Source organism: Copadichromis virginalis, linkage group LG12 (genome assembly GCF_057382275.1).
Source record: "Copadichromis virginalis isolate Kocher_CV1m ecotype Utaka linkage group LG12, C_Virginalis_male_GT1.1, whole genome shotgun sequence".
Classification (NCBI taxonomy): domain Eukaryota; kingdom Metazoa; phylum Chordata; class Actinopteri; order Cichliformes; family Cichlidae; genus Copadichromis; species Copadichromis virginalis.
In genome coordinates this window covers 5,675,098-5,703,088 of record NC_140629.1, presented here as the reverse complement: position 1 = coordinate 5,703,088, position 27,991 = coordinate 5,675,098, and the positions used below count along the sequence as shown (strand labels likewise).

The following is a 27,991-nucleotide window of genomic DNA, read 5'->3' as shown; positions in this document are numbered from 1 at the left end:
CTGCCACAGTCCAACGACCTACAGTTAGTGGCAATAGGTAATCGAAGAGTGTAAATTGGCGATAGGTGCGAATGGTTTTCTGCGTCTATGTGTTAGCCCTGTAACAGACTGGTGACCTGTCGAGGGTGCACTCTGCTTCTCGCCCTAAGATAGCTGGGATAGGCTCGAGCTGCCCTGTGACACTGGAAAAGAAACACAGCAGAGAATGGATGGGTGGCTGATCTAACGTAAACATTTCCAGTCACTTTCAGTTCAAGCTGCTTAGCATGATCTCACATTTGCCAATTTCTCTATCTCTTCCCCCTCTGTTGTGTGTGTGTGAGATATTCTCACTTTTGCCATTTCTTCTGTCCCTTTCAACTGATCTGTGTGTGTGTGTGTGTGTGTGTGTGTGTGTGTGTGTGTGTGTGTGTCCCACATATTGCATACTCTGCTTTTGTCCTCAAATCAGGTAGGATTTGTCTGTGTGGTTGAGCTGGTCTGGTCTGTCTAGACTTTCACTAGATAGATCAGGCTGCACCCACCTGTGAAACAGGTGGAGGGTCACCAGGACATGCAGAACTCGCTGACAGACTCCTGGCCACCTCTTGCCTCCTTAGTAGAAAGGGGCCACTCCCAGAGGCAGAGGGCTGTGAGGCACCGCCCGCCGGGCCCTCTCCTTTGGGAAAACCCTCAACACTGGGCCGAACCTTGGAGTTCTGCATGTCCATTCAGGCACACTCCATGCTTGATCTGTGGGCAATTCCTCTCAGAAGTGGAGGTCACGGTGGAGGCGTTGGAGGGCGGAAGGCGTTCCCTCAGTGGCTCTCCTCTTCTGAGATTGTGTAAAAACAAAAGTCAATGTAGTGTAAGCAGCTTGAAAGAAAGTAACTGAACTTTTTTAAATTTCTGGGAGACGGTTGCTCACACGCGGGCGGCACAGTGGTTAGCACCGTTACCGCACAGGAAGAAGGTCTTGAGTTCAGCTCTACCGTCGCTCTGTGTGGAGTTTGCATGTTCTTCCTGATTTTGCGTGGGTTCTTTCCTTGTACTCCGGCTTCCTGCCACAGTCCAACGACCTGCAGTTAGTGGCAATAGGTAATCGAAGAGTGTAAATTGGCGATAGGTGCGAATGGTTTTCTGCGTCTATGTGTTAGCCCTGTAACAGACTGGTGACCTGTCGAGGGTGCACCCTGCTTCTCGCCCTAAGATAGCTGGGATAGGCTCGAGCTGCCCTGTGACACTGGAAAAGAAACACAGCAGAGAATGGATGGGTGGCTGATCAAACGTAAACATTTCCAGTCACTTTCAGTTCAAGCTGCTTAGCATGATCTCACATTTGCCAATTTCTCTATCTCTTCCCCCTCTGTTGTGTGTGTGTGAGATATTCTCACTTTTGCCATTTCTTCTGTCCCTTTCAACTGATCTGTGTGTGTGTGTGTGTGTGTGTGTGTGTGTGTGTGTGTGTGTGTGTGTGTGTGTGTGTGTGTGTGTGTGTGTGTGTGTTTGTCCCACATATTGCATACTCTGCTTTTGTCCTCAAATCAGGTAGGAAGTGTCTGTGTGGTTGAGCTGGTCTGGTCTGTCTAGACTTTCACTAGATAGATCAGGCTGCACCCACCTGTGAAACAGGTGGAGGGTCACCAGGACATGCAGAACTCGCTGACAGACTCCTGGCCACCTCTTGCCTCCTTAGTAGAAAGGGGCCACTCCCAGAGGCAGAGGGCTGTGAGGCACCGCCCGCCGGGCCCTCTCCTTTGGGAAAACCCTCAACACTGGGCCGAACCTTGGAGTTCTGTATGTCCATTCAGGCACACTCCATGCTTGATCTGTGGGCAATTCCTCTCAGAAGTGGAGGTCACGGTGGAGGCGTCCGAGGGCGGAAGGCGTTCCCTCAGTGGCTCTCCTCTTCTGAGATTGTGTAAAAACAAAAGTCAATGTAGTGTAAGCAGCTTGAAAGAAAGTAACTGAACTTTTTCAAATTTCTGGGAGACGGTTGCTCACACGCGGGCGGCACAGTGGTTAGCACCGTTACCGCACAGGAAGAAGGTCTTGAGTTCAGCTCTACCGTCGCTCTGTGTGGAGTTTGCATGTTCTTCCTGCTTTTGCGTGGGTTCTTTCCTAGTATTTCGGCTTCCTGCCACAGTCCAACGACCTGCAGTTAGTGGCAATAGGTAATCGAAGAGTGTAAATTGGCGATAGGTGCGAATGGTTTTCTGCGTCTATGTGTTAGCCCTGTAACAGACTGGTGACCTGTCGAGGGTGCACCCTGCTTCTCCCCCTAAGATAGCTGGGATAGGCTCGAGCTGCCCTGTGACACTGGAAAAGAAACACAGCAGAGAATGGATGGGTGGCTGATCTAACGTAAACATTTCCAGTCACTTTCAGTTCAAGCTGCTTAGCATGATCTCACATTTGCCAATTTCTCTATCTCTTCCCCCTCTGTTGTGTGTGTGTGAGATATTCTCACTTTTGCCATTTCTTCTGTCCCTTTCAACTGATCTGTGTGTGTGTGTGTGTGTGTGTGTGTGTGTGTGTGTGTGTGTGTGTGTGTGTGTCCCACATATTGCATACTCTGCTTTTGTCCTCAAATCAGGTAGGAAGTGTCTGTGTGGTTGAGCTGGTCTGGTCTGTCTAGACTTTCACTAGATAGATCAGGCTGCACCCACCTGTGAAACAGGTGGAGGGTCACCAGGACATGCAGAACTCGCTGACAGACTCCTGGCCACCTCTTGCCTCCTTAGTAGAAAGGGGCCACTCCCAGAGGCAGAGGGCTGTGAGGCACCGCCCGCCGGGCCCTCTCCTTTGGGAAAACCCTCAACACTGGGCCGAACCTTGGAGTTCTGTATGTCCATTCAGGCACACTCCATGCTTGATCTGTGGGCAATTCCTCTCAGAAGTGGAGGTCACGGTGGAGGCGTCCGAGGGCGGAAGGCGTTCCCTCAGTGGCTCTCCTCTTCTGAGATTGTGTAAAAACAAAAGTCAATGTAGTGTAAGCAGCTTGAAAGAAAGTAACTGAACTTTTTTAAATTTCTGGGAGACGGTTGCTCACACGCGGGCGGCACAGTGGTTAGCACCGTTACCGCACAGGAAGAAGGTCTTGAGTTCAGCTCTACCGTCGCTCTGTGTGGAGTTTGCATGTTCTTCCTGATTTTGCGTGGGTTCTTTCCTTGTACTCCGGCTTCCTGCCACAGTCCAACGACCTGCAGTTAGTGGCAATAGGTAATCGAAGAGTGTAAATTGGCGATAGGTGCGAATGGTTTTCTGCGTCTATGTGTTAGCCCTGTAACAGACTGGTGACCTGTCGAGGGTGCACCCTGCTTCTCGCCCTAAGATAGCTGGGATAGGCTCGAGCTGCCCTGTGACACTGGAAAAGAAACACAGCAGAGAATGGATGGGTGGCTGATCTAACGTAAACATTTCCAGTCACTTTCAGTTCAAGCTGCTTAGCATGATCTCACATTTGCCAATTTCTCTATCTCTTCCCCCTCTGTTGTGTGTGTGTGTGAGATATTCTCACTTTTGCCATTTCTTCTGTCCCTTTCAACTGATCTGTGTGTGTGTGTGTGTGTGTGTGTGTGTGTGTGTGTGTGTGTGTGTGTGTGTGTGTGTGTGTGTGTGTGTGTGTGTGTGTGTGTGTGTGTGTGTGTGTGTGTGTGTGTGTCCCACATATTGCATACTCTGCTTTTGTCCTCAAATCAGGTAGGAAGTGTCTGTGTGGTTGAGCTGGTCTGGTCTGCCTAGACTTTCACTAGATAGATCAGGCTGCACCCACCTGTGAAACAGGTGGAGGGTCACCAGGACATGCAGAACTTGCTGACAGACTCCTGGCCACCTCTTGCCTCCTTAGTAGAAAGGGGCCACTCCCAGAGGCAGAGGGCTGTGAGGCACCGCCCGCCGGGCCCTCTCCTTTGGGAAAACCCTCAACACTGGGCCGAACCTTGGAGTTCTGTATGTCCATTCAGGCACACTCCATGCTTGATCTGTGGGCAATTCCTCTCAGAAGTGGAGGTCACGGTGGAGGCGTCGGAGGGCGGAAGGCGTTCCCTCAGTGGCTCTCCTCTTCTGAGATTGTGTAAAAACAAAAGTTAATGTAGTGTAAGCAGCTTGAAAGAAAGTAACTGAACTTTTTCAAATTTCTGGGAGACGGTTGCTCACACGCGGGCGGCACAGTGGTTAGCACCGTTACCGCACAGGAAGAAGGTCTTGAGTTCAGCTCTACCGTCGCTCTGTGTGGAGTTTGAATGTTCTTCCTGCTTTTGCGTGGGTTCTTTCCTAGTACTTCAGCTTCCTGCCACAGTCCAACGACCTGCAGTTAGTGGCAATAGGTAATCGAAGAGTGTAAATTGGTGATAGGTGCGAATGGTTTTCTGCGTCTATGTGTTAGCCCTGTAACAGACTGGTGACCTGTCGAGGGTGCACCCTGCTTCTCGCCCTAAGATAGCTGGGATAGGCTCGAGCTGCCCTGTGACACTGGAAAAGAAACACAGCAGAGAATGGATGGGTGGCTGATCAAACGTAAACATTTCCAGTCACTTTCAGTTCAAGCTGCTTAGCATGATCTCACATTTGCCAATTTCTCTATCTCTTCCCCCTCTGTTGTGTGTGTGTGAGATATTCTCACTTTTGCCATTTCTTCTGTCCCTTTCAACTGATCTGTGAGTGAGTGTGTGTGTGTGTGTGTGTGTGTGTTTGTCCCACATATTGCATACTCTGCTTTTGTCCTCAAATCAGGTAGGAAGTGTCTGTGTGGTTGAGCTGGTCTGGTCTGTCTAGACTTTCACTAGATAGATCAGGCTGCACCCACCTGTGAAACAGGTGGAGGGTCACCAGGACATGCAGAACTCGCTGACAGACTCCTGGCCACCTCTTGCCTCCTTAGTAGAAAGGGGCCACTCCCAGAGGCAGAGGGCTGTGAGGCACCGCCCGCCGGGCCCTCTCCTTTGGGAAAACCCTCAACACTGGGCCGAACCTTGGAGTTCTGTATGTCCATTCAGGCACACTCCATGCTTGATCTGTGGGCAATTCCTCTCAGAAGTGGAGGTCACGGTGGAGGCGTCCGAGGGCGGAAGGCGTTCCCTCAGTGGCTCTCCTCTTCTGAGATTGTGTAAAAACAAAAGTCAATGTAGTGTAAGCAGCTTGAAAGAAAGTAACTGAACTTTTTTAAATTTCTGGGAGACGGTTGCTCACACGCGGGCGGCACAGTGGTTAGCACCGTTACCGCACAGGAAGAAGGTCTTGAGTTCAGCTCTACCGTCGCTCTGTGTGGAGTTTGCATGTTCTTCCTGTTTTTGCGTGGGTTCTTTCCTAGTACTTCGGCTTCCTGCCACAGTCCAACGACCTGCAGTTAGTGGCAATAGGTAATCGAAGAGTGTAAATTGGCGATAGGTGCGAATGGTTTTCTGCGTCTATGTGTTAGCCCTGTAACAGACTGGTGACCTGTCGAGGGTGCACCCTGCTTCTCGCCCTAAGATAGCTGGGATAGGCTCGAGCTGCCCTGTGACACTGGAAAAGAAACACAGCAGAGAATGGATGGGTGGCTGATCTAACGTAAACATTTCCAGTCACTTTCAGTTCAAGCTGCTTAGCATGATCTCACATTTGCCAATTTCTCTATCTCTTCCCCCTCTGTTGTGTGTGTGTGAGATATTCTCACTTTTGCCATTTCTTCTGTCCCTTTCAACTGATCTGTGTGTGTGTGTGTGTGTGTGTGTGTGTGTGTGTGTGTGTGTGTGTGTGTGTGTGTGTGTGTGTGTGTCCCACATATTGCATACTCTGCTTTTGTCCTCAAATCAGGTAGGAAGTGTCTGTGTGGTTGAGCTGGTCTGGTCTGTCTAGACTTTCACTAGATAGATCAGGCTGCACCCACCTGTGAAACAGGTGGAGGGTCACCAGGACATGCAGAACTCGCTGACAGACTCCTGGCCACCTCTTGCCTCCTTAGTAGAAAGGGGCCACTCCCAGAGGCAGAGGGCTGTGAGGCACCGCCCGCCGGGCCCTCTCCTTTGGGAAAACCCTCAACACTGGGCCGAACCTTGGAGTTCTGTATGTCCATTCAGGCACACTCCATGCTTGATCTGTGGGCAATTCCTCTCAGAAGTGGAGGTCACGGTGGAGGCGTCCGAGGGCGGAAGGCGTTCCCTCAGTGGCTCTCCTCTTCTGAGATTCTGTAAAAACAAAAGTCAATGTAGTGTAAGCAGCTTGAAAGAAAGTAACTGAACTTTTTTAAATTTCTGGGAGACGGTTGCTCACACGCGGGCGGCACAGTGGTTAGCACCGTTACCGCACAGGAAGAAGGTCTTGAGTTCAGCTCTACCGTCGCTCTGTGTGGAGTTTGCATGTTCTTCCTGATTTTGCGTGGGTTCTTTCCTAGTACTTCGGCTTCCTGCCACAGTCCAACGACCTGCAGTTAGTGGCAATAGGTAATCGAAGAGTGTAAATTGGCGATAGGTGCGAATGGTTTTCTGCGTCTATGTGTTAGCCCTGTAACAGACTGGTGACCTGTCGAGGGTGCACCCTGCTTCTCGCCCTAAGATAGCTGGGATAGGCTCGAGCTGCCCTGTGACACTGGAAAAGAAACACAGCAGAGAATGGATGGGTGGCTGATCTAACGTAAACATTTCCAGTCACTTTCAGTTCAAGCTGCTTAGCATGATCTCACATTTGCCAATTTCTCTATCTCTTCCCCCTCTGTTGTGTGTGTGTGTGAGATATTCTCACTTTTGCCATTTCTTCTGTCCCTTTCAACTGATCTGTGTGTGTGTGTGTGTGTGTGTGTGTGTGTGTGTGTGTGTGTCCCACATATTGCATACTCTGCTTTTGTCCTCAAATCAGGTAGGAAGTGTCTGTGTGGTTGAGCTGGTCTGGTCTGCCTAGACTTTCACTAGATAGATCAGGCTGCACCCACCTGTGAAACAGGTGGAGGGTCACCAGGACATGCAGAACTCGCTGACAGACTCCTGGCCACCTCTTGCCTCCTTAGTAGAAAGGGGCCACTCCCAGAGGCAGAGGGCTGTGAGGCACCGCCCGCCGGGCCCTCTCCTTTGGGAAAACCCTCAACACTGGGCCGAACCTTGGAGTTCTGTATGTCCATTCAGGCACACTCCATGCTTGATCTGTGGGCAATTCCTCTCAGAAGTGGAGGTCACGGTGGAGGCGTCGGAGGGCGGAAGGCGTTCCCTCAGTGGCTCTCCTCTTCTGAGATTGTGTAAAAACAAAAGTTAATGTAGTGTAAGCAGCTTGAAAGAAAGTAACTGAACTTTTTTAAATTTCTGGGAGACGGTTGCTCACACGCGGGCGGCACAGTGGTTAGCACCGTTACCGCACAGGAAGAAGGTCTTGAGTTCAGCTCTACCGTCGCTCTGTGTGGAGTTGGCATGTTCTTCCTGTGTTTGCGTGGGTTCTTTCCTTGTAGTCCGGCTTCCTGCCACAGTCCAACGACCTGCAGTTAGTGGCAATAGGTAATCGAAGAGTGTAAATTGGCGATAGGTGCGAATGGTTTTCTGCGTCTATGTGTTAGCCCTGTAACAGACTGGTGACCTGTCGAGGGTGCACCCTGCTTCTCGCCCTAAGATAGCTGGGATAGGCTCGAGCTGCCCTGTGACACTGGAAAAGAAACACAGCAGAGAATGGATGGGTGGCTGATCTAACGTAAACATTTCCAGTCACTTTCAGTTCAAGCTGCTTAGCTAGCATGATCTCACATTTGCCAATTTCTCTATCTCTTCCCCCTCTGTTGTGTGTGTGTGAGATATTCTCACTTTTGCCATTTCTTCTGTCCCTTTCAACTGATCTGTGAGTGTGTGTGTGTGTGTGTGTGTGTGTGTGTGTGTGTGTGTGTGTGTGTGTTTGTCCCACATATTGCATACTCTGCTTTTGTCCTCAAATCATGTAGGAAGTGTCTGTGTGGTTGAGCTGGTCTGGTCTGTCTAGACTTTCACTAGATAGATCAGGCTGCACCCACCTGTGAAACAGGTGGAGGGTCACCAGGACATGCAGAACTCGCTGACAGACTCCTGGCCACCTCTTGCCTCCTTAGTAGAAAGGGGCCACTCCCAGAGGCAGAGGGCTGTGAGGCACCGCCCGCCGGGCCCTCTCCTTTGGGAAAACCCTCAACACTGGGCCCAACCTTGGAGTTCTGTATGTCCATTCAGGCACACTCCATGCTTGATCTGTGGGCAATTCCTCTCAGAAGTGGAGGTCACGGTGGAGGCGTCGGAGGGCGGAAGGCGTTCCCTCAGTGGCTCTCCTCTTCTGAGATTGTGTAAAAACAAAAGTCAATGTAGTGTAAGCAGCTTGAAAGAAAGTAACTGAACTTTTTTAAATTTCTGGGAGACGGTTGCTCACACGCGGGCGGCACAGTGGTTAGCACCGTTACCGCACAGGAAGAAGGTCTTGAGTTCAGCTCTACCGTCGCTCTGTGTGGAGTTTGCATGTTCTTCCTGTGTTTGCGTGGGTTCTTTCCTAGTACTTCGGCTTCCTGCCACAGTCCAACGACCTGCAGTTAGTGGCAATAGGTAATCGAAGAGTGTAAATTGGCGATAGGTGCGAATGGTTTTCTGCGTCTATGTGTTAGCCCTGTAACAGACTGGTGACCTGTCGAGGGTGCACCCTGCTTCTCGCCCTAAGATAGCTGGGATAGGCTCGAGCTGCCCTGTGACACTGGAAAAGAAACACAGCAGAGAATGGATGGGTGGCTGATCAAACGTAAACATTTCCAGTCACTTTCAGTTCAAGCTGCTTAGCATGATCTCACATTTGCCAATTTCTCTATCTCTTCCCCCTCTGTTGTGTGTGTGTGAGATATTCTCACTTTTGCCATTTCTTCTGTCCCTTTCAACTGATCTGTGTGTGAGTGTGTGTGTGTGTGTGTGTGTGTGTGTGTGTGTGTGTGTGTGTCCCACATATTGCATACTCTGCTTTTGTCCTCAAATCAGGTAGGAAGTGTCTGTGTGGTTGAGCTGGTCTGGTCTGTCTAGACTTTCACTAGATAGATCAGGCTGCACCCACCTGTGAAACAGGTGGAGGGTCACCAGGACATGCAGAACTCGCTGACAGACTCCTGGCCACCTCTTGCCTCCTTAGTAGAAAGGGGCCACTCCCAGAGGCGGAGGGCTGTGAGGCACCGCCCGCCGGGCCCTCTCCTTTGGGAAAACCCTCAACACTGGGCCGAACCTTGGAGTTCTGTATGTCCATTCAGGCACACTCCATGCTTGATCTGTGGGCAATTCCTCTCAGAAGTGGAGGTCACGTTGGAGGCGTCGGAGGGCGGAAGGCGTTCCCTCAGTGGCTCTCCTCTTCTGAGATTGTGTAAAAACAAAAGTTAATGTAGTGTAAGCAGCTTGAAAGAAAGTAACTGAACTTTTTTAAATTTCTGGGAGACGGTTGCTCACACGCGGGCGGCACAGTGGTTAGCACCGTTACCGCACAGGAAGAAGGTCTTGAGTTCAGCTCTACCGTCGCTCTGTGTGGAGTTTGCATGTTCTTCCTGATTTTGCGTGGGTTCTTTCCTTGTAGTCCGGCTTCCTGCCACAGTCCAACGACCTGCAGTTAGTGGCAATAGGTAATCGAAGAGTGTAAATTGGCGATAGGTGCGAATGGTTTTCTGCGTCTATGTGTTAGCCCTGTAACAGACTGGTGACCTGTCGAGGGTGCACCCTGCTTCTCGCCCTAAGATAGCTGGGATAGGCTCGAGCTGCCCTGTGACACTGGAAAAGAAACACAGCAGAGAATGGATGGGTGGCTGATCTAACGTAAACATTTCCAGTCACTTTCAGTTCAAGCTGCTTAGCATGATCTCACATTTGCCAATTTCTCTATCTCTTCCCCCTCTGTTGTGTGTGTGTGTGAGATATTCTCACTTTTGCCATTTCTTCTGTCCCTTTCAACTGATCTGTGTGTGTGTGTGTGTGTGTGTGTGTGTGTGTGTGTGTTTGTCCCACATATTGCATACTCTGCTTTTGTCCTCAAATCAGGTAGGAAGTGTCTGTGTGGTTGAGCTGGTCTGGTCTGTCTAGACTTTCACTAGATAGATCAGGCTGCACCCACCTGTGAAACAGGTGGAGGGTCACCAGGACATGCAGAACTCGCTGACAGACTCCTGGCCACCTCTTGCCTCCTTAGTAGAAAGGGGCCACTCCCAGAGGCGGAGGGCTGTGAGGCACCGCCCGCCAGGCCCTCTCCTTTGGGAAAACCCTCAACACTGGGCCGAACCTTGGAGTTCTGTATGTCCATTCAGGCACACTCCATGCTTGATCTGTGGGCAATTCCTCTCAGAAGTGGAGGTCACGTTGGAGGCGTCGGAGGGCGGAAGGCGTTCCCTCAGTGGCTCTCCTCTTCTGAGATTGTGTAAACACAAAAGTCAATGTAGTGTAAGCAGCTTGAAAGAAAGTAACTGAACTTTTTTAAATTTCTGGGAGACGGTTGCTCACACGCGGGCGGCACAGTGGTTAGCACCGTTACCGCACAGGAAGAAGGTCTTGAGTTCAGCTCTACCGTCGCTCTGTGTGGAGTTTGCATGTTCTTCCTGTTTTTGCGTGGGTTCTTTCCTTGTACTCCGGCTTCCTGCCACAGTCCAACAACCTGCAGTTAGTGGCAATAGGTAATTGAAGAGTATAAATTGGTGATAGGTGCGAATGGTTTTCTGCATCTATGTGTTAGCCCTGTAACAGACTGGTGACCTGTCGAGGGTGCACCCTGCTTCTCGCCCTAAGATAGCTGGGATAGGCTCGAGCTGCCCTGTGACACTGGAAAAGAAACACAGCAGAGAATGGATGGGTGGCTGATCTAACGTAAACATTTCCAGTCACTTTCAGTTCAAGCTGCTTAGCATGATCTCACATTTGCCAATTTCTCTATCTCTTCCCCCTCTGTTGTGTGTGTGTGAGATATTCTCACTTTTGCCATTTCTTCTGTCCCTTTCAACTGATCTGTGTGTGTGTGTGTGTGTGTGTGTGTGTGTGTGTGTGTGTGTGTGTGTGTGCGTGTCCCACATATTGCATACTCTGCTTTTGTCCTCAAATCAGGTAGGAAGTGTCTGTGTGGTTGAGCTGGTCTGGTCTGTCTAGACTTTCACTAGATAGATCAGGCTGCACCCACCTGTGAAACAGGTGGAGGGTCACCAGGACATGCAGAACTCGCTGACAGACTCCTGGCCACCTCTTGCCTCCTTAGTAGAAAGGGGCCACTCCCAGAGGCAGAGGGCTGTGAGGCACCGCCCGCCGGGCCCTCTCCTTTGGGAAAACCCTCAACACTGGGCCGAACCTTGGAGTTCTGTATGTCCATTCAGGCACACTCCATGCTTGATCTGTGGGCAATTCCTCTCAGAAGTGGAGGTCACGGTGGAGGCGTCGGAGGGCGGAAGGCGTTCCCTCAGTGGCTCTCCTCTTCTGAGATTGTGTAAAAACAAAAGTCAATGTAGTGTAAGCAGCTTGAAAGAAAGTAATTGAACTTGTTGAGCTGGTTGATCAAACTGAAATATTACTGTCATGGTCCAGTTACGCTACATGTATATGTATTTGTTTTTGTTTCTCTCACTTTCTTTCTTGCTTCCCTGCTCACAACGCGATGCCTGGGTGGACCTAATCATGGGCTCCCGGTTGCTGTCCTCACACCTGCAAGCAATTTCTCACCTGAGGTTCATCATCCTGTTTACCAGCCACTTCTGAAGGCAGTTGCTTGGAGCCCTTTGTCGCTGGACTACTGTGTAACATTCGTTAGTGCAATTCTAGCTTTGGAAATATTTTGATTTCTCTTTGTGCTTTGCTTGGCATTTAACATTTTGTCCTTGTATATAGATTTTCCGTGCCCCGCCTTGAGACCCTGTTCGTGAGTGTGGCAGTTGCAGTGAGCCTGTGGAGCCCCCCACCCTCCATGGACCTCTGGATTCGCTGGACCCCTTCTCCCCACTTGTATATAGTGCACTCTGTGTCATGTAAATAAAAAAAATGTTTATTGTGATTCGTAGTCTGCGCTTGAGTCCTGCTCAGCCTTGACAATTTTTAGTCACTTTCGGTTCAAGCTGCTTAGATTCCCATGATCTCACATTTGCCATTTGTGTGTGTGTGTGTTTGTTTGTCCCACATATTGCATACTCTGCTTTTGTCCTAAAAACAGGTAGGAAGTGTCTGTGTGGTTGAGCTGGTCTGGTCTGTCTAGACTTTCACTAGATAGATCAGGCTGCACCCACCTGTGAAACAGGTGGAGGGTCACCAGGACATGCAGAACTCTTGCCTCCTTAGTAGAAAGGGCCACTGCCAGAGGCGGAGGGCAGTGAGGCATCCAACCCCCATCTCATCAATAGGGGGGTATGATCTGAAATAACAATAGATTGATAATTGCAAGTTTCAATAAGTGGAAGAGGACATTTATCAGTGACAAATGAATTTATCCAATAGAACATTTTGTGGACAGGAATATAGTCGGAGCATGCCCTGGATGAGTATCCTTATTAGAGCTTCTTTCTAGGTTAGAGAGCACACAGCTTGTACCTCCGGCTAAAATGAGATTGTGTGTTGTCATATCCAGAATTCACGAGAATTAATAGACAATTAAGGTTTCATCATCCCATTTGGGGGCGTAAATGTTGGCTTAAATCAGTTCATAAAGTTGTCCATAAAGTCCATAATGTTGGCCAACCACAGTAATACGGACCCATAATAAGGACCCATAGGATCAGATAAAATGGTTGATACAGGAAATGGGACGTTTTTACCCATAAGGATGGCCACCCCTCTGTCTTAGAGTTAAAGTTGGAATGGACTATTTGGCCAACCCAACCAGTCTTCAATCTATATCGGTCTGCTATACAAAGGTGAGTCCCCTGTGGAAAAGACATAGCAGATTTTTTCAGTTGTGTAAGCACCTTTTTGTGCTTAACAGGGTGATTCATAGACTTAATGTTCCAACTTACAAAGTTGGCTGCATAACCCGTAAGCTTCGCCTGTATATTGACAGCAGCCATAGAGTTATCTAATCAAAGAGCAACAGTATGAACGTGTGTGTGTGTGATAGCCACTAACGTCTAATCACATTTATGTGAATTAACTTATATTTCAGCTATTTTACTTTAAATGTAAGTGATATTTTCTTTTGAAAATCCTCTAAATTAACTAGTTTTAACTATAGACCTGGTAACTAGTCTGGGATATTTGTAGCTGATGCTCCATTTTTGTACCAGTAGGTGGCAGTGTGAGACCATGGTTTGGCCTGTTGTTAGTAGTCAGAAGCATGCTCAGCACTGTTTTCTCATAATGTTACATGTACTCCCTGCCTTATCATTTCTTTCCTGCTTGCAGGCTAGTATTGTACCAGAAATAGAAAATAAAAGCAGTCACACCCGATATATTGCATAGATTAGTTATTAAGGTCAGAAACTGAAAGCACAGAAACATTGTTTAGTCTAGTAAATTCAACGTTCTGTAATGTTACTGATCGGCTCCACCTTTATAGTGTGTTGTTTTAGTTGTTTGTTTTCTGCCATAAAGTATTTACTTAAATTCAGTGCACATATCAAGATGGTAGTGATTACACCATTCTTTCGGAATCTTTCGAAATTCATGGATTATCTTTTTAGCATTCATTTTGAAGCGAGTTTCATAAGAAAATCGGCTTTGTCTATGACAGTGGAATATGTTCATTCTCTTTGTCTATCTGATAACGGAACACGTATTGAGAATATGTGAAATCCTATCTCGCTCTTGACGGAAGCAGTTGCATCTTTTCTCTCTCCCTTCCCTTATCTTTCCTGCTTGGCTTCTCATGTCCTTGTGTATTCTCGTGTAACTTTCTAACCCTCAGAGAGTCTCTCAGTCTTGTTCTCTAAGACCTAAAGAATTATGAATTTGATCAACTGGTCCCTTAACGAAATTGACACCCTATTTTTGATGAGAAGCCTGGGCTCGGGAGAGCCTGATTGTCCTGCAGAGCCCCTTGCTGCCGGATACTTGATGGTCGGTTGCGTCGTGTGTCTGGCGACACTCTCAATAGAGGACGTTGAACGAGATCTACCCATTTGGAACCATGATAACAGAGTTCTGGCTGATCGGAGCTGGCTTGAACCTGGCTTATCGAAAACAAAGAAAGCAGTCCCACAAGGCTGGCCGACGTGATTGACGATGGGCAATCTCTGAGTACTCACACTGCGTTTATTGAACGCAATATGGATAAGATCTTAGAGAAGCTCACGGCTCTGCAATGGGAAATTGACAGATCAAGTGACCAGTGATGGACATTAGACCAACTGTGAAATTGCATGCAGTTGTTCACATTAACCCAAACAATCATCTCCTTCACTCATTTGGCTCCTGAACAAGAAATTCTCTCTGATCGTATCCTTCAAGGACACCTGCGTCGGATCAGGACTGTTGACTTTGCTTAACCAGGTAAAAGGACACTCTCTCTCAAGTTGAACAGGACACACACACGTACACTGACGCAGATGTACACTCTCCCCCCTCCAAACGCCTCCAATGGTTGCACCCACCCGATGCAGACGGCGATTGACCGGGCCAGCGTGGAATCATGCTGCTGTCTACACTGGCGACCTCTCACCCCATTTACCCATCCCTGTTGCTTGTCATGTGTTTTCATGGTGTTACAGTGTGAAGATTCATGTGCTTTTTGTGCTGAGGAATTTTTGTTTTCTGTTCTCATACTGATCCCCTACCAGGAGCTCAGTCTGAGTAGAGTTCTCTTTTTTCCTCCTCCACTCCCCTATTGTGTTGTACATTTCACTGTTTTTCTGTAAGCTCCCTGTTCTGACCTGTCTCCCCAATGTGATGTTTGTGTAATGTATGTATGGTCAGAAGGGGTCCAATTTTGCTGCAGGCAACTGCAAGTGACGAATAAAGCTTCATCATCATCATCATAATGTGAGCTATTTTTGGAAAAAGTAAATACACAGTTGTACTACTATAAAGTAACAAAAGACTGCATGAGCTTGAATTGGAATAAATAATGGAGCAACGACTAGCCACGTCTCCCTGGCTAGTAATTTCTTTCCTGGTTGCAGGAAAGTAATTTTGGAGTAATTTTTGACCAGGATATGTCCTTCAATGCACATATTAAACAAATATGTAGGACTGCTTTCTTCCATTTGTGCAATATCTCTGAAATGAGGAATATCCTGTCTCAACGTGACGCTAAAAACCTAGTTGTAACACATGATACTTTACCACTACAGAACGTAGAGGAAGTTAGGATCTTGGGTTTATGTTCTCTAGAAATCGACTAAGGAGCACGTGACACACAGCTAAAAGAACAGTTAACATTTATTTAAACAAAACCATAAATAGTCATTCAACAATTCACAATGAGAAAATTCCAATAGTCCATGTTTGTCAGCCTGTGTACTAAGTTCAGAGTTCTTTTCAGTCTTTTCTATTCAGGTGTGTGAAGTGTGTGTGGATAGTGTTAATGTTAGTAGTACTACCCAGGCAGTGTATTGTTTTGAGATCTCATAAGCTTATCTGTCAGGAAGTAACGCGTCTGTCACTTCTAAGTAGGCTGCAAACCTTCCTCCATCGCAGCTGGGATCCTGAATCCTGGCTCGCTGCAGGTGAATTTACTGGTCTCACTCGCACAATTTCACACTCCAACAAAAAGACCAACCTGCACAGGGCAGTGAACACATTTTGCATTAATATTATAAAACAACTTAATCAACACTAGTGACCATACACCTCTCATTTTCGTAAATGACAACTTAATGCAATCGATAATAACAGAATTAAAGAACCTTAAAACGGTTTCCATAGGCACTTATCACACAAAATTAACTCACATCTCCTCTTTTGTGAACAGCAGTAACAATAATCCAGCGCTTACTGAATTGTGAGAATGCACCTCATCGATGCACGAGAGAAGTACAAAACGTGGTCGCAGTACTATTTATTCAAAGACTGGTCATATTTATTTCACTTCAGTTCATTTTTATTTCAAACATGTACATTCACCATCATTACATAATATCATTCAATTCTTTTGTTTGAAAAGGAGTAGGCAGAAGTATACACTTATTTGCCCCTACCCCCTCAAATTTTACATCTCATTCATTTAATTTTCTTTTAGTCTTAAATTAAACAAACAAACAAATGAAACAACAGCAAAACAAACAAAAAAATGACAATATCATTTCTTTCATATAAATAAAGACAGAATATGTAAATTAGATTCACAAATAATGAAACAAACAAACCAAAACATCACTTCAATTACGGTCCTGGGTTTACCCCGTTTTCTTCATTCTTATATTTGTTTAAGATTTGTTTTTTATATTTTATTTTAAACTGGTTTATGTTAGGGGTGGGTGATATAAACGATAAACGATATAATTTTGGCCAACGATAGAGATTTTGACTATATCACTCTATCGCGATGGCGCATGTTGATGATGTCATCAAACTGCGCCTGTTTTGGTTGAAAGCATCGCAGCGGCTACAACCATTATCATCTGCAAATTATGCCGGGCGACAGTCATAGCAAAGAGATGAAGCACTTTTGAAATATGGGGAAAGCCAAAAACTGCGCTTCCTCCACTTCCGTAACATTGATTCATTAATGTTGAATTCTCTCGCAGCTGTTCTATTCTCATGTTGTTGCAGTATATTAATAACTAACCTCGTATTGTGGATGAATAATCTTAGTTGTTCTCCTGACTGAAGTTTGGCCCGTGTATAGCATCCTGCTATGCGATTGCATTTGTCCCTGACCACCAGAATCCCTCACGTTAAGTTTTAATGAGTGATAAAAAAAAGTTGGCGTTCATCCTTCATCCTTCACTGTGCTAATGTTATGCTTAAATAGCTGTGTCGCTAGCAATCACGTAGCACAACATTATATACCAGGTAGTCCAACTTCAGTAACCCTACAAACGCCACTGCTGTTTAGTTTCCTGTTTTCATTTATGTTGGAAGTGGTAGCAGAGCTGTACGTTTGAATTAGTTTCAAAAATCTCTCAGTCAGAACATGGTATGTCATGTTTAGGTGTAAACTAGCGAGCTAACTTCCTGTTAACTTCTAACTCCGTTAAATGTAATAACTTCTGTTTTCATGGACGCATGGATGTTAAACTTAATTGTTACACCTGATAAAGCAGCAACGCTGATAATTTTATTAAAGATGAAAGAATTTAGACCGTTTTTAACTCTCAGTGTTCCTTTGACTTTGGGACCTGAAGCAGACGGAGTTTTGGACCCAGATTACTCCGCGAGGCTCCTCACTACGGCAGCTGTAATGCTCTGACAATCCATCAAGCAGTGCGGCTTAACAAAGTTGTACTAAAACATTTTTTAACAGATTTCTGCACGCCAAAATCGGTTCGAGGTCCGTAAGCACAACCAGAATTCATACATAAGGCACACTCTCGATTTTTGAGAAAATTAAAGGATTTTAAGTGCCTTATAGTGCGGAAAATACGTTATACAGAAGAAAAGAATATATCGCGATATATATCGTTACTGCACATGCTTCAAATTATATCGCGATATGAATTTTAGGCCATATCGCCCAGCCCTAGTTTATGTTGTTACTTTCTTTTATTTGTTCTGTTCTGACTGTTCCGTAATTTAACTCCCGCTATTGAGATAGACATACTTTGTCGTTCTAGGACTTTGTATTTTTAAATTCCATTTTCCTCTTAAGTTATACCCCCCTTCTCTTTCTATAAACAATTTACAGATGTCTTTTGGAAGCATTTTATTTCTTGCTTTATATATTATTTGCGTTGTTTCAAACTTCACCAAGTCTTGGAATTTCATGCATTTTGATAAAGAGTGCATTTGTATGTTCCCTGTACCCTGCATTATTTATTATTCTAATGGCCCTTTTCTGCATTATAGTTATTGTTTGTGTATTACTTCTGCATGTGTTTCCCCAGACCTCTACACAATAGCTCATATATGGTAGTAGTGAAGCACAGTATAATATGTGAAGTGCTTTCTGATCCAAGATTTGCTTTGTTTTCCCCAGAACGGCAATGCCTCCTTTCCAATTTCCCCCTAACAATGATGGTGGTCAATGATCACACCAAGAAATTTTATTTCATTTACTCTTTCTAAATATACATTGTCAACACATATTTCTACTTCGATATTTTTCTTATGGTTTCCAAATAACATAAATTAGCTTTTATCTAGATTTAATGATAATTTATTTATATCAAACCACTTCTTTAATATCTTTAATCCCTGTGTGATCACCTCCAAAACCTGTGGCAATTCCACACCTGAACAAAATATATTTGTGTCATCTGCAAATATTACAAACTTTAGAATCTTCGATACTTGGCAAATATAATTTTTATACATAATAAACCTTCTGCCCCCCAGGCAGGAGGCTCAGGAGCATTAAATGCAAAACCACCAGACAGAGAAACAGCTTCATTCCAGAAACTGTGAGACTTCTCAGTCAATAATGGACAAGAACTGTTATTGTAGCACCTAATCACTACTGACATCGTCACTTTATCAATGCTAGACATCATGCCATTTGCTGCTAAAGTATTTATACCTACATTTCTATATCTATACTCCATACTGGTACTCAGGTTGTTGCACTCTATTTATTTTATTTGTATTATTTTAATACTTGCATTTATAATACTCAGGTTGCTGCACTTAATTTATTTGAAATACTTATTACTTGTTATTCTGTTTTCTTTTTATTCTGTTTCTTCGTTACTCTGTTTCTTTCGCTCCGGGACCACGTGCACGTAATTTTCGTTACACCTCATGTAAACATGTGATGCGAATGACAATAAAGAATCCATGAATTCTTTTGGACCTAATACTGATCTTTGAGGTATGTCACAAGCAACATCCATCAATTTAGATTCCTACTCATTTATTTGTACATATTGTTGCATATTCACTACATAGCTTTTTATCAGTCCAAAACCACTCCCCTAAACCCATACTTTCCATTTTTTTTATTAGAATTTCATGACTGACAGTATCGAATAGGGCTGCCACAAACGTTTATTTTGATAGTCGACTAGTCACCGATTATTTTTGCGATTAGTCCACTAATCAGATCATGCAACACAGAGCTTACTGCACCAGCATGCATCTGCTCTAATATAACTATCATTAGCTTACAGCTTTAAGTGTATGTGCTAACTAAAAAATAAAGACAAGATGATAGTTTATTAAATTTTAATTAAATTTGCAGATTGTTTCGGTGAAGTTTAATAAACTCAGCCGTCTGCTCCTTGCTATCTAAAATATAACAGGGCACCGGAGTAAATTCTCAAGCATCTCACACTTCTGATAATCAGCTGTCTGCTTGACGTTTATTCAGCTGTGTAAAAACTATAACTTTAATCTCAGCCAAACCAATTTACTCAGGAACAAATAAAATACTGAAAAAAGCCAAACAATAACATTTTTAAGTTATCTAAGTGACTTGGATATCATGTTTAACCTGAGTAGCGAAAGACGGCGGTGGGTTTGAAAATGGTTTGCCAGGAGTCTGGTGTTCTCACCGGCTCTAGCGAGCCTTGAACCCCGGCTAGCTATCGAGCTAGTGGGTAACAGACGTCTCCGAAAATGTCGGGGCGCTTTTGAAAATATGTGGTGTCTTGATAAACTGAGCACATATTTGAGGTTTACACAGCTACATTCTCTCCTGAAATATGTTAAACATTTATTTTGTGACCCAGAAAGAATAATAAGAGTAATATTAAAACTAACTAGCTGCTGCCATTTTTGGAATCTTCTGTTTCAGTCCGTTATTACACTCTTAAATCCTACTACTTATTCCTGTGTCTTTTGGGATCTTACAAAGCTTCAAACGACGCGTCGACTATTAAATTAGTCTTCGACGATTTTGATAATCGATGTAATTGTGACTAGTCGACTAATCGTGGCAGCCCTGGTATTGAACAGTTTTTTTAATTTAAAAAAACTCCAAGTGTGTACTTCTTATTATGTAGGCAATTCACATTTGTCCACAAAACTGTCAAATCTTTTTATAAATTTTTATAAACTTTTTATAAATAGTCACTGGTCTATAATTTGCAAAGTGATGCTTTTTACCTGTTTTGTAAATTGGAATAACTTGAACAACTTTCATTTTTTCAGGAAAAAAACCTTTTTGAAAAGACAAGTTGAAAACGTATTTTAACGGTTTTCCAATACCATAAATAATCAGCAACTCTCTTACTGTTACAACATCAATGTCATTCCAATCTGTACTGGTTTTGTTCTTAAGTCCTCTAACGATGTCATATATTTCATTCTCTTCCACTGCTCTTAGAAACACTGAGCTTCTATTCCTTTCAATATTTTCACCAGTGTTCCTTTCTATTCCATCGGCCTTTATTTCCTCTGCCAGTTTTGGCCCCATATTTACGAAGAATTCATTAAAACCATTTGCTTTCTCTTTCATTTTGTTAATGCTTTTTGTCCCTTCTATAAAGTACCCAGGGTAATCATTGTTCCTTGATTCATTTTTGATTGTACTGTTTATGACATTCCATATACCTTTTGTGTTTTCTTTATTGTGTTCTAACCTTTTAATAAAATATTATATATATATATAAGATATAGGGTGTTCTTTTTTTCCTGGCATTTTGCAGTCCTTTAGTCATCCATGGTCTTCCTGCATAGTTGTGTTTCCTGTTGATTTCAATCACCTGGCAGTTTTTACCAAGTAATGTGTTACTAATGTGTGTTTAATGTGTTCTTAAAAATGCTTCATAAGGTTTATTAACTTCTTCGTGTTCATAAACATGAACATGAAGAAGTTTCTTGCTTTAAAAGTTAATTTTTAAGACAGTTAAATGTCTTCTCTGTTCGAATTCTTTTGTAAATAATCTTGTGTTCATTTCTGTTAATTTTATAATGGAAATTATAAGATGCAAAGACTGGTAAATGGTCACTTATATCATTGATTATCATTGATTGATTATCATCTCCTTACAGGAAATAAAACTTACTTCCTAGCTTTCAGAAAAAAACATCTCCGATTGGCTTAGAGTATCAAAGATAATACAGCACTTAAAAAACACATAGAATTTACACTACACTTAACTAACGATTAGCTTGCTATGCTAACGTAGTGAGTCAACTCACCGGAAATGAACAGGGATCATAAAAGAGGTACATCGGCATCAACCAAAAATGTCCGCATTTCCCAACAAGCGGAAGAGTAAAATCCATTTTTTTTTACAAGAAATAGGGAAAACTTCCTGGTGAGTTGCTCCGACCAGCATTTGTAGCCTTAACGTTGTTCTCCTTCGCGATAACGATTCAAGTTCACAAGCACTACACAATCTCAGAGTGCCACCTACTGACATTCTTTGGGAACTGCAGTTAATTTCATGATGCAATTTTAGGTGGGTTACATAGTTCATGCATTTATTACTTCTAGGCTGGACGACTGTAATTCATTATTATCAGGATGTCCTAAAACTCCCTGACAAGCCTTCAGTTAATCCAAAATGCTGCAGCAAGAGTACTGGCAGGGACTAGAAAGAGAGAGCAAATTTCTCCGATATTGGCTTCCCTCCATTGACTCCCTGTTAAATCCAGAATTGAATTCAAAATCCTGCTTTTTGCATACCAGGTCTTAAATAATAAGGCCCCATCTTATCTTAATGACCTTATAGTACCGAATCACCCCATTAGAACACTTCCCTCTCGCATTGCAAGCTTACTTTTTGTTCCTAGAGTATTTAAAAGTAGAATGGGAGGGAGAGTTCTTCAGTTTTCAGGCCCCTCTTCCATGGAACCAGCTTCCAGTTTGGATTTGGGAGACAGACACTATCTCTATTTTAAGATTAGTCTTAAAACTTTCCTTTCTGAAGCATATAGTTAGAGCTGGATCAGGTGACCCTGAATCCTCCCTTAGTTATGCTGCAATAGGTGTAGGCTGCTAAGGGATTCCCATGATGCACTGAGTGTTTCTTCTTCAGATTCACATGGACCAAATTCAAATTCAAATTTTTATTTGTCACGTACACAGTCATACACAGTACGATATGTAGTGAAATGCTTTGACAACTGCTCGTGACCTAAAGAAAACAAAAAAGGAAAAGGCTATGAATAAGATAGGAAATAAATATGAAAAATTAAAAAGGGTAAATTTAACTAGGAAGGAATAAAATATAAATTAAGGTTAAAAATGAAATAACTGTACAACACACTGGGAAAGAATAAGATAAAATATATAAATTAAATTGAAAATAAAATAACTGTACAACAAAATACACAATATAGAACTATATAAGAATGTATGAACAAAATACACAAGAAGTATAAATAAATATATACACAATAACAGCAGCAGTGATTTAAGTGATGAAGTGAAAACAATGTCCAGAATGTCCAGTGTGTGTGTAAGAACTATATGTGTGGGTCAGTACTGTGTGGTGGTGTGATTGAGAGACCGTATCGCCTGCGGGAAGAAGCTCCTCCTCAGTCTCTCTGTGTTGGTCTTCAGGGAGCGGAATCGCTTTCCTGACCTCAACAGAGAGAACAGTCCGTTGTTGGGATGGCTGAGGTCCTTCACGATCTTCCTGGCCTTGGTCCAGCACCGCCTGCTGTAGATTGAGTGCAGGTCAGGGAGCTTGGAGCGGATGGTGCGCTCAGCTGACCGCACAACCCTCTGTAGAGCTCGTCTGTCCTGCATGGTGCTGTTCCCGAACCAGGTTAAGATGTTTCCCGTCAGGATGCTCTCTATGGTGCACGAGTAAAAGTTCCTGAGCACCTTGGAGGGCAGTTGGAAGTCTCTCAAGCGTCTGAGGTGGTAGAGACGCTGACGGGCCTTTTTCACCACGGAGTTGATGTGACAGGACCATGACAGGTCCTGCGTGATGTGAACTCCGAGGTATTTGAAGCTGTCCACTCTCTCCACTGGGCACTCGTTGATGACGGGGGTCTGGTAGTTCCTCTCCTGCTTAGTGCTGAAGTCCACTATCAGCTCCTTTGTCTTACTGACGTTTAGAAGGAGGTTGTTCCTCTGGCACCAGTTCTCCAGATTCCTAATCTCCTTCAGGTAGGCCGTCTCGTTGTTATCAGAGATCAGGCCCACCACGACGGTGTCGTCAGCAAACTTGATGATGGTGGTGGAGCTGGTAGTGGCCACGCAGTCATATGTGTACAGAGAGTACAGCAGGGGGCTCAGAACACACCCCTGGGGGGCTCCAGTGCTGAGAGTGGTGGAGGCTGAGACATGTCCGCCCATCCTTACTGCCTGTGGTCTGCCAGTTAGGAAGTTGGAGATCCACTGACACATAGATGAGCTGAGTCCCAGATGCTCCAGCTTGGTGGTGAGTGTGGAGGGAATTATGGTGTTAAATGCAGAGCTGTAGTCTATGAAGAGCATTTTAACATAATTCCCCCTTCTAATGTCCAAGTGAGTGAGTGATGTGTGGAGGAGATGAGAGATGGCATCGTCTGTGGAACGATTTGGACGGTAAGCGAACTGTAGTGGGTCCAGTGTGTCTGGTAGTGAAGAAATGATGAAGTCTCTGACCAGGCGTTCAAAACACTTCATCACTACTGAGGTGAGGGCTACAGGGCGATAGTCACCAGATTGGACACCAGGGATCAGACATCAGTTATAACAGCATCTGTCACCAGATTGAAGAGGGTCTCAAAGAACAGTTTAATGATGCCGAAATTGTGATGACTGTCATGATATAAAACCTGGTAATTTCAAAGACGTGCTAATGAACAATGATGAAATGACTGTAGAGGACAGTAGAAAGTAGAGCTCAAAGTGTCATGGTCTGGAGTCTGGTGACTCCATGTTCATGTTTTGTGTTTATTAATATTTAGAGTTTTCAGGTTTGTTGTTGTTTTTTCCAGTGTTTAGGTGTTCTCTGTGCTTCCTTTGTGTTTCTTGTGTTCATCTCATTTTACTTTGACGGTCCCGTGTCTCATGTCAGCGTGTCTAGTTTTGTTTTCCCTTGAATGTTATGTCTTATTACTCCCAGCGGTGCTCCTAGCCCTGGGTTTCTCTCTATCAGTGTCGCGTCGTCCCCTCACCACTCCTATGTGTATGCGTTTTTCCTTCCGAGTTCCCTAGCTCTGTTAGCATTTAGTTTCGAGTTTTGGTTTGTTTTTTGCAAGTGTTTTTTCATGGTGTTTTGCAAGTGCAATAAAGCAGCCTCCTTTGGTTAACACTTTGAGTTCGAGTCCTGCATTTGGGTCTACATCCTGCCTGCCACACAGCCGTATCATGACAGAACAATGTGACCAAACAATGGACCCAAAAGTGGCTGGATCATCCTGAGGAGAAGTATTGCTTGGTTTCCGGTCTCCCCTGGCTACTGAGTTCCCTTCATCCGCTTATACAGGATTTTCTCCTTAACACTTTGCATCTTCACTCACCAACTGCAACCAATCACCTGCCACCTCCGCCGGAGGATTTGCTGCCTGGCCTGCCGGAGGACTTGCTGCATGAACTGCTGGACATAATGCTACCATTAGCAACTTTGACATAGAGGCATGTGGCTCAAGTCACTTCCATTAATATTTATGTGGCGGGGTGTGGTCAGTGGTGCAGCTGCGGCAAGGTGGACACACCTGAGTAGCATCAGTGATCATCTGTATTAAAAGGCTGTATTGGGTCTTGAGTGTTGTTGTTAGTAGTGTGTATGTTCGGCTGCAAGCTGAAAGGCTGCAGCCGTGTCTCTAAAAACACCAGCCACCAGCCAGGTGATAGTACCTGATACCTGGTACTTTTTTAGTACCTACTCCGTCAGGGTTCCAAGAGATTTGAGGTGATGCCCAACAGTGTGAGCATTCATCCATCCACCTATCATCCAGTAGAGTTAGAAGTCTCGCCTGTATGGGCAGTTAGCTGCCAGTGTCCATCCCAATTATCAGACTCAAGCACCCACCAACCATCTGGGACCAGCACCATTCTTTAGCAGCACAAAAACCCATCATAACATCATTCCAGTATTTTTTTTAAAAATTTATTTATTTGATTAGCATTCAAATTTCTCAATGAATACAGAATAAAGATCTACCACAAAGTAAGAATGCACGAGATGTGGCTAATCAAAAAGGTACTGGCTGAAGCACATGCTTATTATGCCAAGCCTTTTAACAAAAGATCATTTAGCATGCAGCTCATGTAGATAGAGCTCGAAGCAAAAGAGTAAAACAAAACAAACAAACAAAAGAACAAAACAAAACAAGTATAAACCTCATTCCTCCCTTGCATACCAGCCATCATACATAACTGCACAAAAGAGAATGTAAAACTCCTTCTATTCCAGCCCCACCAGTTAAACTCACAGAAAGATTGCAAGTGTCATGGATGCACCAGATATCCGTCGTGGGGATGTGGGGACTTTTGCGAATTTTGTGCTGCAGATTTGTGCTCTTGTTGGTATGCTGAAGACCCTTGGTCTGGATGGTTAAGTGAAACTGATTTGCGGTTCTCACGTGTCATGACTCCTTAGTAAGCTGCCAGCTGAAATGAGGTTTGAGTTTTGGAGACACATGTGACTGGTTGAAGCTGAAAACATGGAAACATTTAGATACTTGGTAAGTTTATAGCAAAAGGACAGAGAGAGGACCATCCAGAAATCAGCACCTGAAAGAGTCAAAGCCAGTAACACGCACAGCCACTATACTCCATGGCACAGAGAATCTGCTGGCAAAGCAGTCTATTGAGCTACTGAACTGCAAATCGTCTGCTCAGAGCAAGAAAGGCCCACTGAAAGCCTACTGTCCATACTGCAATACAGAGGACTAACATTCAAATCCTTTGATAAGGTTCAAATCATAGACTGGGTTAAGACAAACCAACATTGCTGGTGATGTGAAAGATCACATCTAGCAGTACAGTGCAACCTGAAGAAAGTGTGCACCATACATCAAGTCAAACATCTCGGGATCCTACAGGAGGTCAACATCAAGAGTGTGAAGGAAGGTACTTTCCTGGTGAGCTCTGCCACCGAAGTCCTCCAACTAGACAAACCTTCAGACCTCTCCTGTGTTCTGCTTAAAGTGATCAAAGTCCTACTGAAACATGGAGACATGACACTGGACACTTATGCTGTCTTGCATGATGGCTCTGACTGCACCATGCTACGTTCATCTTCAGCTTAGCAGCTAGGATTAACAGGCACTCCTGAGGACCTTTCCATGAGAACTAGCAAATATTTCATGCCTTCACTACTTAGCGTTTTGATTTAGCTCAACATTCATATCCAGCTACTTTCCTCAAGCAATCTACAGACTTCTCGAGTATTTACGCCTACAAACCTTCAGCCAAGTTTCGCAGCTGCACCTTATAAACCCTGCAGAACCTGTGCACTTTGAATCACTAGGGGGGACAGCTGCAAGGGTTGGACACTGCAAGACACAGCAAAGACTCTTGAGTCACAGCTAGAGCTGCAACTGTGCCTCCTGCAGCCCCCTATCTGTTGAGCTTCAGAGGCGTGTTGAAAAACAGTGGCAAGTTGACATTCTACCATAAAAAAGTGAAAAGGAGGTAACAATGTCCAAGGAGGATCAGAAAGCCCTTTAGATACTGTACCGGTATGCCAAACCCTTGTTGAGGAGAAAGGATATGCCATTTTTCCAAGCAATCCAAGAGGCAATATTGCCAAACTATAAGAGTATAGAGAAACATCTAAGCAATGGGTGCTGCAAACAATGCAGAAATTGAAAAACTGGTAAGCTGTGGTGTTGTAGCCAAACTGCAACCGGATGTTACCTCCCAAGAGCAAAGAGAGATGGTAAATACTTCATCACATGGTCCAGCGCAATGGCAAAAATAGAATGGTCTTGAACTGCTCCTTTCATTACAAGGAACTTAATTTGAACAAGACTCTATTGCCTGTCTTGAGTCCTTCCCCGGTTGGAGTGCGCTTCAAGGAGCACAGCATCAGTGATGTAGGGGCATGTTTCACCAGGTGTGCCTACTCTCCAAAGACAAACAATTCTTGAGGTTTCTTTGGTGCATAAACAGAGATGAGCCCCCATCCATACATGGATAGCAGGTCCTTCCATTTGGGAGTACCTGTAGACCATGTTGTGCATCTTTTGCTTTTCAACCTGCTATCAACATGTCGTCCTACACAGCAAACCCACAGAGGATGTAAGGTTTTTAATCCATCAGACAGTGATTCTATGTAGACAATTATCTGAAAAACTGTTTCATCAGTTAAAACTGGGGTGAAGTGCACCAAAGCGTTGGATTTAGTTGTGATCATGTGATCTGTGTGTTTTGAAAGGCATTCTTTTCTATAAGCTTCTGCCGCTTCATAAAGTTTCCTACGGAGCCCCGCAGGGGACATGGGAGAAAAAAAAATTAAGACGGACTTTTGCGAGATCTCGCAAAACAAACTCGGGATCTCGCAAAACTTTTAGCCGCATTCTAAAAGGCTGTAGTAGGTCTCGACCTACTACAGCCGGGTGGAACACCGCTTTCCTGGCACATCGTGCCTCGACCTCCCGGTTGGCTTCGAGCCGGCGTCCGAAGAATGCGGCTAAAAGTTTTGCGAGATCTCGCCGGAGTTTGTTTTGCGAGATCTCGCAAAAGTTTTGCGAGATCTCGCAAAAGTCCGTCTTAATTTTTTTTTCTCCCATGTCCCCTGCGGGGCTCCGTAGTTTCCGACTTGTGATTTCCATAAGGGAAATTTGGATGCAATCCAACAATAAAAACAAGGCAGACATTAAAAACTGAAGAAAAGAATTTATTGTACACAAAGCTGACAGTTTCAAAACAAAACATATCCAGTTTAAGTCCAGGTTATCTATTCCTATCAGTAAAACACATAAAACAACTAAAAAGTTCAAGGTCAAATTTATTTATATAGCACATTTCCATTGATTACTGTGGATATATTTCTTGGAGCCTCTCGACAATGGTGAAGCCCAAACTTAAGAAGAACGACGCGAGCGATGTAGGCCTCGAAGCCTCTTCAGACTCTGGTCTGGTGTGCCCCCCCGCCTGCACTGGAAAAGGATGAATGCGAGCCGTCGAATAAAGCGCTACTAACCGCTATAACTAGCTTACGTTCAGAGATAAATTCCATCAAGTCTGA

The 27,991-nt window shown here is 44.6% G+C and overlaps 4 long non-coding RNA genes across 6 annotated transcripts; 1 reads left to right on the top strand and 3 right to left on the bottom strand.

The window, feature by feature from the left end:
• Window positions 1-4: 4 nt before the first annotated feature.
• LOC146696376 (uncharacterized) lies at window positions 5-2,094 on the bottom strand. 2 transcript variants are annotated; one of them, XR_014923235.1, is made up of 3 exons: window positions 908-2,094; window positions 525-814; window positions 5-182 (listed from the first exon to the last, which is right to left on the bottom strand). It is a non-coding gene; the product is annotated as an uncharacterized LOC146696376 (long non-coding RNA). The 2 variants fall into 2 exon arrangements; XR_014923236.1 differs by lacking the exon at window positions 5-182 and having other exon boundaries at window positions 308-814; window positions 908-1,222; window positions 1,601-2,094.
• Window positions 2,095-5,516: 3,422 nt separating this feature from the next.
• On the bottom strand, window positions 5,517-7,336 carry LOC146696375 (uncharacterized). 2 transcript variants are annotated; one of them, XR_014923237.1, is made up of 3 exons: window positions 6,887-7,336; window positions 6,232-6,546; window positions 5,517-6,146 (listed from the first exon to the last, which is right to left on the bottom strand). It is a non-coding gene; the product is annotated as an uncharacterized LOC146696375 (long non-coding RNA). The 2 variants fall into 2 exon arrangements; XR_014923238.1 differs by having other exon boundaries at window positions 5,517-6,138.
• A 3,635-nt stretch (window positions 7,337-10,971) lies between these two features.
• LOC146696374 (uncharacterized) lies at window positions 10,972-11,937 on the top strand. Its single transcript, XR_014923234.1, has 2 exons — window positions 10,972-11,692; window positions 11,775-11,937. It is a non-coding gene; the product is annotated as an uncharacterized LOC146696374 (long non-coding RNA).
• On the bottom strand, window positions 11,515-21,386 carry LOC146696373 (uncharacterized). The gene is made up of 3 exons (XR_014923241.1): window positions 21,051-21,386; window positions 15,492-15,588; window positions 11,515-12,291 (listed from the first exon to the last, which is right to left on the bottom strand). It is a non-coding gene; the product is annotated as an uncharacterized LOC146696373 (long non-coding RNA).
• Window positions 21,387-27,991: the final 6,605 nt, after the last annotated feature.